This window comes from Tursiops truncatus, chromosome 19, assembly GCF_011762595.2.
Source record: "Tursiops truncatus isolate mTurTru1 chromosome 19, mTurTru1.mat.Y, whole genome shotgun sequence".
Lineage (NCBI taxonomy): Eukaryota > Metazoa > Chordata > Mammalia > Artiodactyla > Delphinidae > Tursiops > Tursiops truncatus.
In genome coordinates this window covers 42,752,396-42,769,258 of record NC_047052.1, presented here as the reverse complement: position 1 = coordinate 42,769,258, position 16,863 = coordinate 42,752,396, and the positions used below count along the sequence as shown (strand labels likewise).

The 16,863-nt window shown below is 47.3% G+C and overlaps 1 long non-coding RNA gene across 1 annotated transcript; it reads left to right on the top strand.

Annotated features, from left to right (window-relative positions):
* Window positions 1-6,954: 6,954 nt before the first annotated feature.
* Window positions 6,955-16,788, top strand: LOC141277196 (uncharacterized). The gene is made up of 2 exons (XR_012328179.1): window positions 6,955-8,679; window positions 15,958-16,788. It is a non-coding gene; the product is annotated as an uncharacterized lncRNA (long non-coding RNA).
* The last annotated feature ends 75 nt before the right edge of the window (window positions 16,789-16,863 follow it).

The following is a 16,863-nucleotide window of genomic DNA, read 5'->3' as shown; positions in this document are numbered from 1 at the left end:
CTCTGCCTCACGCTAGCCCCGTTCAGCACTGTGCAGTATTCCCATTAGCATCTCGCTAACCCTCCTCTCTTCCCCCCTCCCTGGTTCCGTCCATCTCTTGGAAGTGAACCCCTTGCCTTGTCCCCAACAGCGTGGCCCTCTCCTGAGTCCTTCTACTCCATGCCATCCAAGGCCCTTTCCCAGAGCACGGGCAGCCACCTAAGAACTTCACTTCACTCTGACTTTTTATTGAGCGAGAGGGTGGCGGCCTCCAAAAGGAAGTCTCCAGGCTCCTAGCGAGGCGGCAGAGCTGGAGCTGCCTCTCCTCATCTGCCTCTGCTCCGGGGTCAGGCTTTTCCCAAGATTGCCGTGCCGTTGGCAGAAAGTCAATAGTTGATTACTTCTCTGTCTTTCCTCAGGAAATCCTGTCTTGACAGCTCCATCTAAAGGCGTCCTCTCCTCCTTATTACAATACTCCGTTGTGTATTCTTCGTCGTGTTTTTACCAAGATCTGAAATCATTTTGTTTGTCGACACTTCCTGGTGACTGAGAAGTGCTGCTCAGGTCGCAGGCTTGGTTTTATGATGCTCCGGTAAAAGCCCTTTGTTGTGCCTAATAATTAGAAACACGCACGTAGGCATGCTTTCAGGTTAAGCAAACAAGCATTTTTATTTTATTTATTTATTTATTTTTTGCGGTACGTGGGCCTCTCACTGTTGTGGCCTCTCCCGTTGCAGAGCACAGGCTCCGGATGCGCAGGCTCAGCGGCCATGGCTCACGGGCCCAGCCGCTCCGCGGCATGTGGGATCCTCCCGGACCGGGGCACGAACCCGTGTCCCCTGCATCGGCAGGCCGACTCTCAACCACTGCACCACCAGGGAAGCCCTATTATTATTATTATTATTTTTGGCCGCACTGCGCAGCATGCAGGATCTTAGTTCCCCAGCCAGGGATCGACCCTGAGACCCCTGCAACGGAAACGCGGAGTCTTAACCACTGGACCGCCAGGGAAGTCCCTGGAGTCTTTTATTCGTTTGGTCACATAGTAATCGTCTAACGTGCGTGTCATTCCTGGAGAGTCCAAATGCTAGACCTGAAAGGATGTACCAGTATCCTCCAACTCCAGGGCACTTCCAGAACGTAAACCTCGTGCGAGCTGGTAGCTTCTCTGTCTCGTTGACCATAGTATTCCCCACACCTTGAGCAAGGCCTGACGTGGAGCAGATACTCTGTACATATAGCTGAATGAAGGAATGAAAGACAAATAAGGATGCGGGCTGGTGTCTCCATCTCTGGAGAAAGGAGTGCGCCTTTTTCTTCCTGACACCTTGCAGCGAGAGCCTTTTGGGAGAGCTAGCATCATGGTTTAGAGCATGTGAAACCTTTAGAACAGTGCCAAGCCCACAGGAAGTTCTCTATAATATTCCCTGTTCTCCGCGACCCAGGCAGAGGCCCCAGCAGCCTCATTTCCCTTCCCAGGATCCTAACATTTAGCCCTTTAGTGTTCCTTGCAGCACACCCAGTGGATGTTGGACAAAATTCTGTACTGCTGTCTCTGAGTCCCACCCACCGGCTCCTGTCTTTTCAGGAAGCTGGTGGAGTAAAAGGAGCACTGGACCTGGAGGATCAACATAGATTCTGCTTCAGGTGTGAACATTGCCTGGCTGTATATCTTTGAGGAAGCTACTTAGCTTCTCTGGACCTTGGAGCCTCGCTGATGAAAAAGGCATAAGAAACCAACTTCAGTGATTATCTTATGACTCAATTGTGATTATATGTGTGGAAACACTTTTAAAACTGCAGAACAGGAACTTCCCTGGTGGCGCAGTGGTTAAGAATCCACCTGCCAACGCAGGCGACAAGGATTCGAGCCCTGGTCTGGGAAGATCCCACGGAGCAACTGAGCCCGTGCGCCACAACTACTGAGCCTGAGCTCTAGAGCCTGCAAGCCACAGCTACTGAGCCCGTGTGCCACAGCTACTGAAACCCCGAATGCCTAGAGCCTGTGCTCTGCAACAAGAGAAGCCCCCGCAACGAGAAACTCACGCACCGCAACAAAGAGTAACCCCCGCTCGCTGCAATTAGAGAAAGCCCACACGCAGCAACGAAGACCCAACGCAGCCAAAAAACATAAATAAATAAATTTATTTTTAAAAACCCTGCAGAACACACTTCTTCTGATTTAAGTTATTGTTGTTAACCAAGTATCTGATGTATTAGAGCAGCGAAGGCAGTCCCCAGCAGGCCCAGGACTATGAGCCGTTCCTTGTCCGTGTGTTTTGCCTCTAACCCTTGCATGTCCAAATGCAAATGAGTTGGTGAAATTACGAGAAAGATAGCTTCAACTCTGCTCTCATTTATTTTTGAAATATCATAAAAGATATATTTCAGAAACATCCATTCTTCATTATTGGTGACAGATTATTTACCAACTGTTTGTATTAATATCTTGGTTCTAAGGGACAGAAAGTTGCCCAGGCTGATTAAGGAAAAATGGGAAGTTTGGGCTATGGAATTGAAGAGTCTGGGGCAAAGCTGCTTCAGGAACGGCCCGATCCAGGTGCTTAAACAAAGCTGTTGGTCATGTGTCTCCATGTCTTAGCTCTGTTTTCTTATGCCAGCTTCATTCTCAGGCAGGCCCTTTCCAAGTAGTGGCAAAGGTGGCTCCCCAAAGTTCCAAGATTACATTTTACCAGCCTAACAACCCTGTGGAAAGAGTGTGCCTCTTTCCAAATCATTCCAGAAGAATCTAGAAATGGTTGACTCCGGATGGACTGGCTTGGGCATGAACCCAAGTCTGGGTGGCAGGCCCTCCCCTGCAGCTGGTTTGGAGCCAGCCTTTTACCCCCAACCCCCCACCCCATGCCACATGGACTGAGAGGAGAGAAGGAGTGATTGACTAAAGGAAAAGTGGGATGCTGTTACCAGAAGAAGGAGGAAAGGATGCTTGGCAGGCAAGACTCCAGGTATCCACTCACAGCTGGTCACCACAAAGGAAACAGGCTCAGCACAGAGGTAAGGACTGTTAGATATAGGCCAGCTGAATACCAGGGCGTTTCCGTACTCTGACGAGGAAGACCAGTTCTGCTAGGTGCCTCCCCACCTCAATTTATGTAATCCCTCCACCAGTTTATCTCAAGTCCTCACTCAGTTTTCTTGACCTTTCCTAGTCTGGCTTCACCCGTCCACTGGCAGTGAACTCCTCACCTTGTGCCCCAACTGGGTGACCCTGGGTCACTTGGGCCTCTCATCCTTTTCCTTTTCTGGGTCAGATGTTAAGGCGCTTTCTCTGTGTTTTGGATGACTAGCCTTATCCCATTCCCGAGCAGATGGCTCTCAGAGTTCAGCCCTGAATGGACATTTACCAACTTGTGGAACAAGGTGCAGAGACACAGGTACTTTCTGCCATCTCAGGGTCTCCCAGGAGCCAAGAACATTTACGCTTGAACTTGCAATGTGTCAGGAAGGGGAAGTTCAAGAGTTGAGCTCTTTCTCAGGTCACTCAGCCCCGTTTCCCCCCAAACTCTGTTTCCACAAATCTAATTTATCTTCTCTAGATCTCAAGCCATGATTATTCTTTCACATGTGGTTCCGCTTTCATAATTCAGATATCCTGTGTTACATCTTTTCCTGGGCTAACCAAACGAACTTGCATATGAGTTTGCTCACGTACTCCTGTCCCTGCCCCTGCCCTCACTCCTTGTTTGGTCTGTCTTCCCTAGTCAGAATCCAATTGAATTGGCTATTCCTCAGCCCTGTCTCACAAAACCACTCTAGAATCCCTAGACACATGAGTACCTAAGAAGAAAGTGGGGCCACGTGTTCAACTGTCCCCAGAGGGCTGGGGTCCTGACACAGCCCATCACTGTGTGCAGGCAGGGCCTCTGATTCTGTCTCCCAGTGTCCCGTCCCCTGACTCTGCATCACCTCTGCCTTTTCCCCACCTCAGCTCTGCTTAAACCACATCGATCCAAGATGACTCCAGTTTCCTTGGAAGCCATTTGACAAAAACACATAAATACAGGATAGATTATGCTTCACGGTTCCACAGGAACTGTGTCTTGTCTGGGCCCATGTTATATGGCCCAGAAACAACAGAGGCTACGTTCTCATCCCCACGAACCAGGACGCTTGACACTGCCACCCCCCTAGATCCTCCCTCAGAATCCCAGCATCTTATTTTCCTTTTACTCCATTGTCAATCTGAGCTCTCCTCCAGGACCCAGACTTTCTTCCAGTCACCATTTCTCCCCAGCACAGGTACACTTCCCATATAAACAACAGAATGGGGGGAGAAACCCCTCTCTGCTACATTTAATTGTATCATTCTACCTTTATGCTCTCCTTGAATGTTCCTAACAATCTGGATTTGGTTAAGAAAGATGAGGAATGGGGAGAGGGACCACTCTCCTTTACCCCAGGGGCCTGGAAAGGTTCTCTGCCCCACTTTGCCCATGTGTACATATGTATATGGACATACACACATAGTCCATATACACGTACATGCCATGTGTTTGTCTGGCGCATATGCCAATCCACTGGGTTACTTTGAGGGTCTCAGGCCTCATCTGAGCTCCTTTTCCTGTTGGCAGGTAGTGCATGCCTGGTCTGTTCCCTCCCAGTCATGACCTTATGTTGACTACAAGCCCAGAGTTGGAAGAAGAGCTCGTGGGAAGGAAGGCGGTAGTGGTAGTGGGGTTTCTGTACTATGAGTCTCTTTTTTTGCTTTGCAGAAAGAGCTGGATTTATGCTCTCACTTTGGAGAGTAGTTGGCAGTTTCTGCTGAAACTGAAGATGCGGATGCCAGGGCTCACAGTATTTCCCTCCTTTGAGGAATTTTCCCACAAGTGTACGAAAAGACACGTGCAAGGATGTTCGAGGCGGCGTTGTCAATGCTGGTAGAAAATCTTCAAGTCCACAAATCATTTCACTCTTCCCCGCCTTCCTCTTATCACTCTGCACCCTGCCCCTGTGGCAGGGCTTCCTCATGGGGGTGATATTGTAAATGCTAGAGTTGGGCTCTTTGTAGACTTCCCGTAAGCCATCGGTTCTCCAGCTAAGTGGGGATGGGGGCATATAGCCTCTGCCAGGTGAGCTGGTGAAGATCTCAGAGGGACATTATGCAAGCAGGATGGAGTGGGTGGCTTGAAAGTACATGTTTAACATAATTTTATATTTGCCAAACGATAATACACTGCACAATGCCCCAGGAATTATTTATTTTATCAGCAGGTGCAACAGTAGTTGCATTGAGCTAGATTATATGAACTAGATGTTATCAAGTACTCTAACTGCAAAATAGGGGCTTTCACTGTGGCTTTGCAAACCTCCCACGCGTAAAGCACACTAAGTATGCTCATAAATTTTACCCTGATGAGCTTTTCTTAATCGTTTTTTTTTAAGGATACTTTTTTTAAGATTTTTTTTTGATATGGACCATTTTTAAAGTCTTTATTGAATTTGTTACAGTATTGCTTCTGTTTTATGGGGGGTTTGTTTTGTTGTTTTTTTGGCCACGAGGCATGTGGAATCTTAGCTCCACGACCAGGGATTGAACCTGCACCCCCTGCGTTGGAAGGTGAAGTCTTAACCACTGGACCACCAGGGAAGTCCCCTTTCTTTAATCCTTTAACCCCTTTCTTTAACCTTTGCTGACAAAAAATCAAATGTACAGTTTTTTTCAGGATGACACTGGCAAGTATAATTAGTATTGAGCCTTCCCCTTCCTCCAGGTAATATAACTTCTAAGATCAGAAATTCTATCTATATTTTAGAACAGCATATCACCACCTAAATGAAGGTGAAGTAATCCTGTCCCATAAAACAAAAAGAAAAACTCCAGTGCAAAAAATCTTTAGAACAAGATTCTTGACTAGCATAAAGTGATGAACATGTTGGCCTGTGCAGAGCAATTATAAATTATTTATCTAAACCAGTTTTGTTACTTTCTATCTTGTGATAGAATTGTTCTGGTTTTTACATCTCACTTAATACATCAAAAAGCTTTGCATTTCACCAGGCAGACTTTAAACTCACGTCTATGAAAGTTTAAGTGGCATTAAACTTTAACTATGAAATTTTGAATCATTAGATGCTTAAACACCAAGTAGCATGATGTTTTATGTCTGTGCAATTGCATTCATCAGAACGAGCATGTTGGTCATCTTACTGGACCAACAGTTCTCAAACTTGTTGATCTCAGGACCCTTTCATACTCTTAGAAATTACTGAGGACCCCAAAGAGACTTTTTACATTTTTATAGATTTTAGATGTTGACATTTACGAAAGCTATTGACATTTACCATATTAGAAATTAAGACTTTTATTTTTTAAATATGTATTAATTTATTTAAAAATAATAATCGTAAGACCATTATATGTTAATATAAATAGCATATCTCCATGAAAATAACTTTGTTTTCAAAAAAAAAAACTACTGAGAAGAGTGGCATTGTTTTACATTTTTGCAGATCTCTTTAATGTCTAGCTTAATAGAAGGCAGCTGTTTTCTCATATCTGTTCTTCATTCAGTCCATTGTGATATCACGTCAGGTAGTCTCTGAAAAACTCCGTTGTACATTCATTTGTGAGAGAATGAGATAAAAAAAAAAGGAATTAGTATCTTAATATCATTATGAAAATAGTTTTGATCCCACAGATCACTGAAACAATCTCTAGGCCCCCCAGGGGGTCTCCAGACCACATTTTGAGAGCTGCTCTACTAGATTCACATAGTTAGATGCCATCTGGATTGGTTTTTCCTCAATTTGTGCTATTTAAAGGGGAGAAGAAAGAAAGGGAGGAAGCAACTAAGGCACTTCTAATATATATATATTTATTTATTTATTTATTGCGGTACGCGGGCCTCTCACTGTTGTGGCCTCTCCTGTTGCGGAGCACAGGCTCCGGACGCGCAGGCCCAGCAGCCATGGCTCATGGGCCCAGCCGCTCCGCGGCACGTGGGATCTTCCCAGACTGGGGCACGAACCCGTGTCCCCTGCATCAGCAGGCGGACTCTCAACCACTGCGCCACCAGGGAAGCCCCTAATATATTAAAATATCTAAAATAACCAGTAAAGTAATAAAACAGGACATAAAATATCCAAGTCAGTGATGTGAGAAATCAACATGAGAATGATATGAGAAATGAAAAGAAATAAAACAACTTAATCCCAAAGGATGGCAAGGGAAGTAAAAAAAAGAAATATTAAAAGGTGAGGAAAATAGAAAGCACAAAGTAAGATGATAAATGTTTCTTTTCTTTACAATTTATTTAAATGAATGTGTTCACTGTGGTCATTCATCTGACCAGTACACTTATTATTAGGCCATGCGTGACATGTGTGTACATTTCAGTATGATACACAGGAGACGAAGGCAACATAATTATCTTTAGTTCTCTACCAAAGTGATTTGTGCCGTTTTACTATCTGCATTCGATTGGCAACAGAAACTTACTGGAAAGGTCAAGATTGCCAGATAGGGCTGCTCTCATTATCTTAAAATGCTAAGGGAGGGGCCTCTTTTCTCCATCTGCATCCCCAGCCATGCATAGCTGATTCCCAGGTCAGGAATCTCTCGGGAAACCCCCTTTCAGCTTAGAAAAGGGCGGTGCCTCCTGGGGTGACCCCACTCCTTCTCATGGGATGTTAGTATTGAGTCTAGGTACGATTGGCTCTTCTGGAAATGACTATTTTGAAGTCTGTCCTTAGGAAAAAACCTAGCATAGTCCCTTGCATATAATAGGCACTCAAATACTTGTGGAGTGAAAGGATGGAAGTTGGATGCGCCTGTAAGAGCTTACTAGCTGATGATACAAGCAAAGAATAGGTCAGAACCTGTGCTTTTTGCCTTCTCTCTTTTATCTCCATTCTGTGGCCCAAGTCACCAGTATTGGGACATCACTGGTGCTGGAGTCTCAGGGGAATTCAGACTAAGTTGTTTTACAGAATCACAAAGCTTCAGTGACCGCACACAGCTGCCTCGTGGGAGCGGGCAGTGCAGCATCTCAAGTCCAGCTCAACCAAGTATACCTCAGAGTGATTCACACAAATGTATGCATGCGAGCTTCCTCTCCACGATGCCATACCTTTCCCCAGAGTTCCGCTTCCCAGTCATCAAAGGTCCTGAGCCCTAACCCTGTGCATGGGTGCTGGGGACATGAGTGAACAAGACACAGAGTTAAACAGGTAAACACACAAACCAGGGGATTTCAAGTAAAGGAAGGAAACAAACAAGGAAACCTAGAGAGAGAGTCTGGCCTAGGGTTTTCTTTAGGTAAGGCTGTCAGGACAGGCTTGGGCTGAGGAGGGATATTTGAACCAGTGAGAAGGAACCAGCCGTGTGGAGAGCATTCCAGCTAGAGGGGACAGCAAGTACCAAAGCCCTGCGATGGGAACAAGCTCGCTGTGTCAGGGGCCAGTGTGGCTGAGCCTGGAAGACAGGTGGGGCTGCTTGTTCTCTGGGCTGTGTAAGAAGACGCGGGGGTGAGCCTGAGAGTGTTGCGTCATCTGGAGCTGTTTGACCTTGGATGACGGTGTCTCATCTGTTGATCTTACCTTCCTCTCCAGGGCTTTGATATGTCCCGATAAGCTTCTGCAGCCAGTCAGAATCTGACAGCTCCCTTCTGGTTCAGAGCCCTCCTGACACCTTGACAACACAGAGCCACCACTGCCCTCCTCAGCAACCTGCGACAACAGGTGGGGTGACAGTCAGATAAGGGGCTGCTAAAAATGGAGTGACTGGGAAACGTTTTAAGATGATAGGGAACAGAAGTGTGCAGCCCAGCACGTGCAAACAGGGGAAGCAAAGAGAAATGAGGAACGTGGGCCCAACCGGGGAACTGGGCTGGAGTTAGTCACTGCTTTTGTTCAAGCTGGGCCCCAGGACAGCTTAGCTCACTGCAGTTCAATGGACCTCCTTTGAAACCACAGGAACAGTCTAAGATCAGGAAACCTCATCTGTAAGGAAACTGAGTTTCCCCAGACGCCTCCACCTGCCCAGCTGGTGCCTGCCCAGGCCCTCACTTCCAGCACCTCAGGAGTGGGACCCCAGGTTGCCTAGACCTTGCCACCCATCATTCCGGTTGCTCAGGCCCCAATCCTGAGAGATACCTTTGACTCTTCAGATATATCTCTCAGGCTTTGACTACTCTGTCAGCAAGTCCTTTCCACTCTATCTTCAAAATGTATCCCAAATCCAACCACTTCTCACTGCATTTACTGTGCCACCCCAGTCCGGCTGTCATCACCATCTCTCACCTGTGTTCCTTCATTATCTCCTGTTTGGTCCCTTTGCTTCTGTTGTCCCCTTCAGTATGCTTTCCACACTGTAGCCAGAATGATCATTTTAAAACATGAGTAGGTCTGTCCCTCCTCTACTCAAAATCCCACAGTCTCCCCATCTTACTCATCAAAGCCCTAGTCCTTACAGTAGCCTCCAAGTTCAACTGTGTTGGCTTCCTGCACCCATCACTCTCTGACCTCATCTCCTACACCTCTCTCTCCCCCTGTTACTTGGGACACTTCTCTGGGGGGTGCAACTTAATGACATCTCTCAAAATGAAAAATCCAATACCATCTGATCCAATAGTTGACATTCATGAGTTTATTATATGGATATACTTTTTCATGTGTCCAAAGAAGTATATTCGTCACAGTGTTTTTTGTTTGTTCTGTGATAATAAAAGACTAGGAACAACCTATGTCCATCAGCAAAGAGTCTGGTTAAATGAAAACTATGGGGCGGGCTTCCCTGGTGGCGCAGTGGTTGAGAGTCTGCCTGCCGATGCAGGGGACACGGGTTCGTGCCCCGGTCCAGGAAGATCTCACATGCCATGGAGCGGCTGGGCCCATGAGCCATGGCCGCTGAGCCTGCGCGTCCGGAGCCTGTGCTCCGCAACGGGAGAGGCCGCGGCAGTGAGAGGCCCACGTACCACAAAAAAAAAACCAACTATGGGGCACCCAATCAGTTGAAATACCCAGCATGTGTTACAAATAATGAGGCAGGTCTACTTATGCCAATGTAGATCTGACTCCCCGGTGTATGGTTAGATGAGAAAAAGCAAGGTGTGAGAATAGTGAGCTGTAAGAGAGAAGGGACATACACCCACACACTCACTCAGTGAGTCCTTCCTGAGACCCCCCAGGTAACAGCACTCGTTGATGCTAGGGAATCAGCTGTGAACAAACCTTATTTCCCGGAGCTGACGTATTATCGAGGCAAGACAGGCAACAGATTGATTAACAGATAACGTAACCTCAAGCTGGGGGCCTGGCTGGCTCTAAGACGGAAGACAGAGACTGGAAAAGCAGAGTAAGGGGGCAGAGAGTGAGGGCAGTCCGAGAAGGGCTCTCAGAGGAAGTGATAGTTGAGCAGAGCCTCGCAAGAAAGAAGAGTATGAGGTGTAAGAACGTCGGGGGTCGTTCCAGGCAAGCTCCGAGATGAGCCACAGTGTGTCAGAGGAGGTCGGGGAGGCCAGAGCGACGGCAAGGGGCCTGAGAGAGGGAGAGTCATGGGCATAGAGTCAGGGCAGTGGGCAGGGCCCAGAGTGTGTGGGACCTTGCGGCCGGAGTCAGGATGTAGAGTGACATCCAGGGTATGATGGGCAGAGGTGTGATGTAACCTGTTTCAGATTTCCTAAGGATCTCTCTGGACGCCGGATGAGGAGTAGATTGGGGGAAGGGATAGCCATGGAACTGCTCACAGTGGTGTGTCTCTGGGAAGGGGAACTGGGTATCGGGGTAGAAGGGGGACTTACCTATCTCCATGTAGGCTTTGTACTGTAAAAAAATATGTTTTTTTCTGAGTGTGTGTGTGTGTAATCTTACTCAAAAAATAAATCAAAAGCAAGAAAAAATATTCATAGCTAATATTTATTGGGCATTTATTATGAGCTATGCTGCTTGTCACAGTGAACCCTTATGATTAATGAAGGTGAGCCAGTCCATGTAAGTGGCCAGCAGTGCGGCCCACACCACTCGGCCAATGCCTTTTCTTCTGTTGAGCTGCCCCAGGTGGGAGAGTGGAGAGGCCCAAAGTAGGCATAAAAAAAAAAGGGCAGAGCTACCAGCCTCACAGCCGTTGGATCTCTGAACCACATCCCCAGCCAGACTTTGCTTTATCCAGTTTCTGCATTTTTGCCAGGTGAATGGATTTCAAGCAGTGTCTCTTTGCTGTTTTAACGCAGTCCCATTTTTCTGATTACTAATGGGTTGAGGATCTCTCGATAGAATGCAGGCTTTCTTAGCTCATAATCATTGTGCTGGACGGTGTCTCAGTGATGGCTCTTAACTGAAGCAACAGAGGCCAACTCTACCTAATTTAGGGATTATCTGATAAGATGTTGGATAACTTAGAGACTTGTCAGCAAGGCTGGAGAACCAGGCTTGGAGAATAAATGAAGTTGTGCAGCTAGGACCACTTTAAAATTCATGCCTCTGACCCAGTCCATTAAGGATACAGAAGCCCTTCCCCCAAACACACACACACACACACACACACACACACACACACACACACACACACACACACACACACACACACACACACACACACACACTGAAAACCTTGGGCCCCAGAGCCACATTCTGTTCACACCACTACTGCCCTCCTTTTCTGTACCACTTTGTAGCCTCAGATTCAGAATTTGGGCTAAACATAGCAGGGCTGCCCAGAAAATAAGGGCCCAAAACTATCAGCTTCTCCAGTGGGAGCTTGGTGAGAATCTTCTCACCAAGATTCAAGGTTTGTATGTGGGAGTTTCCTAAACACGGGAAGGGTTTCAGTTGCTAGGCAACCAAAGGACGACCAGAGGCTTACAGCAGAGCCTCTCAGAGGTCAGGATGGTCCAGACCACTTCCATATTTAGAGGTTCCCGGTACATGAAAAAAAAGTGGCAAAATGCCCAAATGGGATTTAATAGTGGGGCAGCATTCCTAACAAGAAATAAGAAATATGATTGTACCATTCACAAAATAGGTTTAGGATTTTGGGTTTTTGACGGAATTCTTTACAGTATAGAGCCAGAAGTGGGCCACAGGTTTAAAGATGGGTCCTGTCGAGATATTCCTGCAACTGTGTATTTATCCTTATTAAGTGTTCACATCAGAAGAGTAAGTATGAGGCCTGGGCCAGGTGCCCTCCAGGCTGGCGCACTTCCGCGGGCCCTGGTGCGGGCAGATGGTCCAGAGCTGCTGTGCTCCGGGTACAAGATCTGCTCCCGGGGCTTCCCTGGTGGCGCAGTGGTTGAGAGTCCGCCTGCCGATGCAGGGGACACGGGTTCGTGCCGCGGTCCGGGAGGATCCCACATGCCGCGGAGCGGCTGGGCCCGTGAGCCGTGGCCGCTGAGCCTGCGCGTCCGGAGCCTGTGCTCCACAACGGGAGAGGCCACAGCAGTGAGAGGCCCGCGTACCGCAAAAAAAAAAAAAAAAAAAAAAAAAAAGATCTGCTCCCGGGTAGCAGCTCCTCCCTACAAGGGCGATCTGGTCGTGCCGGCCTCAGACGAGAGCTGCCCTAGACGTTGTGCAGATGCTACATACCAAAGACGCAAATTACTGCACCCTGGGGCCGTCTAAAATGAATATAACCATGTTATTCAATGAGCTGGGCTTGACAAGCTCAAGTAAACCTTAACTTTATTCTTCCCCTGCACCCCTTCCTCCTATGGCTAGCATGGCTCCTTGGGTGCCATGGCTTCTTCAGACGCTCTTAGACAATGACAAGTCCAATCCAGTTAAATAATCTCATAGCTCCAGGCCAGTGTAACATCAAAATTCCCAATTCTATTTTTTTAACAGATTTATGTTATATGTTATTTATTTATTTATTTAATGGCTGCATTGGGTCTTCGTTGCTGCGTGCGGGCGTCCTCTAGTTGTGGCGAGCGGGGGCTACTCTTCGCTGTGGTGCGCGGATTTCTCATTGCGGTGGCTTCTCTTGTTGCAGGGCACGGGCTCTAGGCATGCGGGCTTCAGTAGTTGTGGCTCGCAGGCTTAGTTGCTCCGCGGCATGTGGGCTCTTCCCGGACCAGGCCTCGAACCCGTGTCCCCTGCATTGCCAGGCAGATTCTTAACCACTGCGCCACCAGGGAAGCCCTCCCAATCCTACTCTAAGTAGCGCTTCTCCTCCCAGCTCTGCAGTGCCTCGGGCTCACAGCCTGCAGAGGTGGGCCGGACACGGTCCTGTTTCTCTTCCTTCACTCCACCTTCTCTCCTCTTCTCTCCTACTTCTTAGCTCTGCTTCAGACCCACTTAGGGTCCCGCCCTGTGGGCAGAGAGGAGGTGCTAGGGGCGGCAAATGTTTGGCTGGCCTGGTACAGTTAGGACCTGGAGCAATGCCCTCTGCCTGGGACAGACATCTAGTGCCAACGCATTCTCCCATGGGGACCTTTCGCAGGTTCTTGGACGTCCCTGGTCGGCACCTTGGATGGGGGGTGCCTCCCCGCCTTGGTCACATTTGACCCATTCTCAACCCCTGGGTATCCCCTCTGTAGGACTGCATTGTTCCTCTAGGCTGATCCTTGGATAGAATCATTTATAAAATGACTTTAGGCTGGTTTCTCAGCAAAGGGCCTTCATTTGGCCCAAGGGAGCCACACACATTTAAAGGTCCCATTGTTGGTAGAGCAGCAGCTCACTCCAGTGTAGCCTGCTCTCCCGTTTTGCTCTGCCAGACCCAGCGAGCCTCTTAGGTTTTGATTTCTCCCAGCAAGCATCTGGCACTAGCCCCTGTACCCCCTAAACTTCAGGGGCATATCCAGCTCTGCCAGTGGCTGTCTTGAAGTCCCTCTATTGTTATTTCATCGGCGAGTAGGAAGCTCGCCCTGTTCTTCCCACTGGGGTCAGAACGTGGCGCACTCACAGCTCTCCCAAACAGTCCTCACTCTCTGCCTCTTCCACCTCCCAGCTCCTGGTATTTGGCCAGGGGTGAGTCTCGAGCTACCGCTCACGAAACCGGTTTCCAGAGTCTGCATGGAAGGTCTAACACCATCGGGCTGTGGCGATACTTGGTATGTGTTGATTGACTTTGGCTGAAACTGAAACAGCATAGGTCCTCCTTTTTATGCCCCGTATTCAACTCATAGGTGTGATCCTCCATTCTGTCGTCTGTAAAGAAAGCAGAATGATGCCAACCCCTCAAGATTATTTTACAAGTTAAAGGGATCATCCCTGGGGGAAAGCTTTATCAAACTGTGAAGCACTCCACCTGCTCTGCTGTCTTTGCCAGAAAGCCTCACAGGCTAGCGCAATGCTCTCCATCTTTTTCGGCCACACTATGCAGGAGGAATGACGCTCCCATGTGTATGTAACACCTGCCTTCAGGGAGAACAGTTTTGAGCGATCCCTAGTGCACCAGTTATAACTTCACCTCTTCTCGCTAACTGAAGAATGCTCACTGAACAGTGAGCCAGACTCTCGGCACTTACAGGGACAGCCTTGTGTACCTCAGAGGCTGTTGCCATGCATCTCAAGGGTTCACAGGAGCCCTTTAATTTGGGGGAAATCCTGTGCCTGCTCTTTGGGGGCACCCGGAGACCAGTCTGGGAAGGGACCAATAGAGCATGCCAGAAACCTGATTTCCTTTTGAACTCATTGCTGATGATTCCGTGTGACTGTTCCCAGGAGACAAGACAGACAGGGCTCTGTCTGGGTGCGATAATCCTGTTACTTACCCTGGGGATGCATTTTCTATATTATATCAGTGGGAGAAATGGTGGTGCCCAAGGGCATGTGCGGGCCCCTCCCTGCACAGGAGGTAATGACCCTCCCAACACACATCTGTGCATCTGCCCTGGTGGTCGGATTTTTAATGGCCTGCCCTGCTCACATTCTCCCAGTGACACCACACCCATTTTTCTTAGAGAAAACACTTCCGCCTTCCCTGCTTGACGTTTGAGAGCAGTGTAGCCACTTCACCCCTCCTCACTCCAGGGGTGGACACTTGGAGGCCTGAGTGGGTGACGTGATCCATCCCCATAATCCCAGCTGACCTCACAGTGGCCCTTGGGAGTTTTCAGGCAACTTGAATCTCTGCGCCCTATTCCCTGTTCTAGCTTGGTCAGAATCAATGTGATGAATGTTTTTCCAGTACAATTTCTTTATTTAAAAAAATTGCATAGGGCTTCCCTGGTGGCACAGTGGTTGAGAGTCCGCCTGCCGATGCAGGGGACGCGGGTTCGTGCCCCGGTCCGGGAAGACCCCACATGCCACGGAGCGGCTGGGCCCGTGAGCCATGGCTGCTGAGCCTGCGTGTCTGGAGCCTGTGCTCCGCAGCGGGAGAGGCCACAGCAGTGACAGGCCCGCGTACCGCAAAAAGGAAAAAAATTTAAAAAATTTTTAAAAATTGCATAATAATACATGAATACATTCTTATTGTAAAAGAATCCAACAATACAGAAGTAAAATGTGAAAGGCAGCTTCACTTCCCCCTGACACTTTTCCCTTCCTAGTAACCTCTCTTTTATTTATACCCATATGTGTACATATATAAATATATAGTTCTAAAAAGTGCATAAATGGAACCATGCTATATGTAATGTTCTGGAACTTCATGTTTCACCATGTAAAATGCCTTAGTAATCTTTCCATGTCAGTACACATAGATCTACTGTATTCTTTCTGATAGTTACATAGTATTTTATTTTAGGACCATCCTATAATGTAAGCAGTCATTCAGGGTCCATTTTCACTTTTCAGTTCCTTTGTTATAACAGACAGTGCTTTGGTGAATACCTATCTATCTATCGGTCTATCGATCTATCTAGACCCGTGTGAGTAGTTTGGTTAGATAGAATTTTTAGAAATGTAATTGATAGAATTCCTGGGTCAAAGAGAGGTACTTCTTTAAATTTTTGGATAGATATTTTCATATTACCTTCATGAAAATGTTCAGTAATGTACATTCCCACCAACTGTGTATGAGAGTACCCACTTCTATGCACCTTCTCCAATACTGGATTTTTTTTTTTTTTTTGGCAGAACTGTGCGGCATGTGAGATCTTAGTTCCCTGACCAGGGATCGAACCCGTGCCCCCTGCAGAATCACAGAATCTTAACCACTGGACCGCCAGGGAAGTCCAACACTAGATATTTTGAATCTTTAACATTTTTGCTCATAGGATGGGTAAGAAGGATGGTATCTTGTTGTTTCAGTTTACATTTTGAGGATTCTTTCAACTTAGGTGATGCAAGTCCACTTCATATAAATATGGGAAATGATGGAGTATTCAGTAAATAATACTGGGGTAGTTGACTGTCTATTTGCAAAAGTTACAAATAGACAACAAAAGTAAATTCAAGTGTTTTAAAGATTGAATATATTTTTCAAAAATATAGAAGTTGTATAGACATTATACAATTTCTTAAGCTTTGGAAATGAGAAGGCTTTTTCCTAGTGTGATATAAACATAGAAGTCATCAAAGAAATGACAAATGAGCACATTAAAAATATTTTAAAAATATATAAAGCTATGGAAAAATTATTCACAAAATAAGACCACTGTCTTTCTACATATATAACTGATAAAGGGTTTATATACTAACATTCAAAGAACTTCTGCAAATCAAATAAGAAAAAACCAAATATAGAAACATAAATTACTGGATTTCCCTGGTGGCACAGTGGTTAAGAATCCGCCTGCCAACGCATGGGACACGGGTTCGAGCCCTGGTCCAGGGAGATCCCACATACCTCAGAGTAACTAAGCCCGTGTGCCACAACTACTGAGCCTGTGCACCACAACTACTGAGCCTGTGTGCCACAGCTACTGAAGCCCACATGTCCAGAGCCCACGTTCCACAGCAAGAGAAGCCACCGCAATGAGAAGCATACACACTGCAATGAAGAGTAGCCCCCGCTCGCCGCAACTAGAGAAAGCCCGCGCT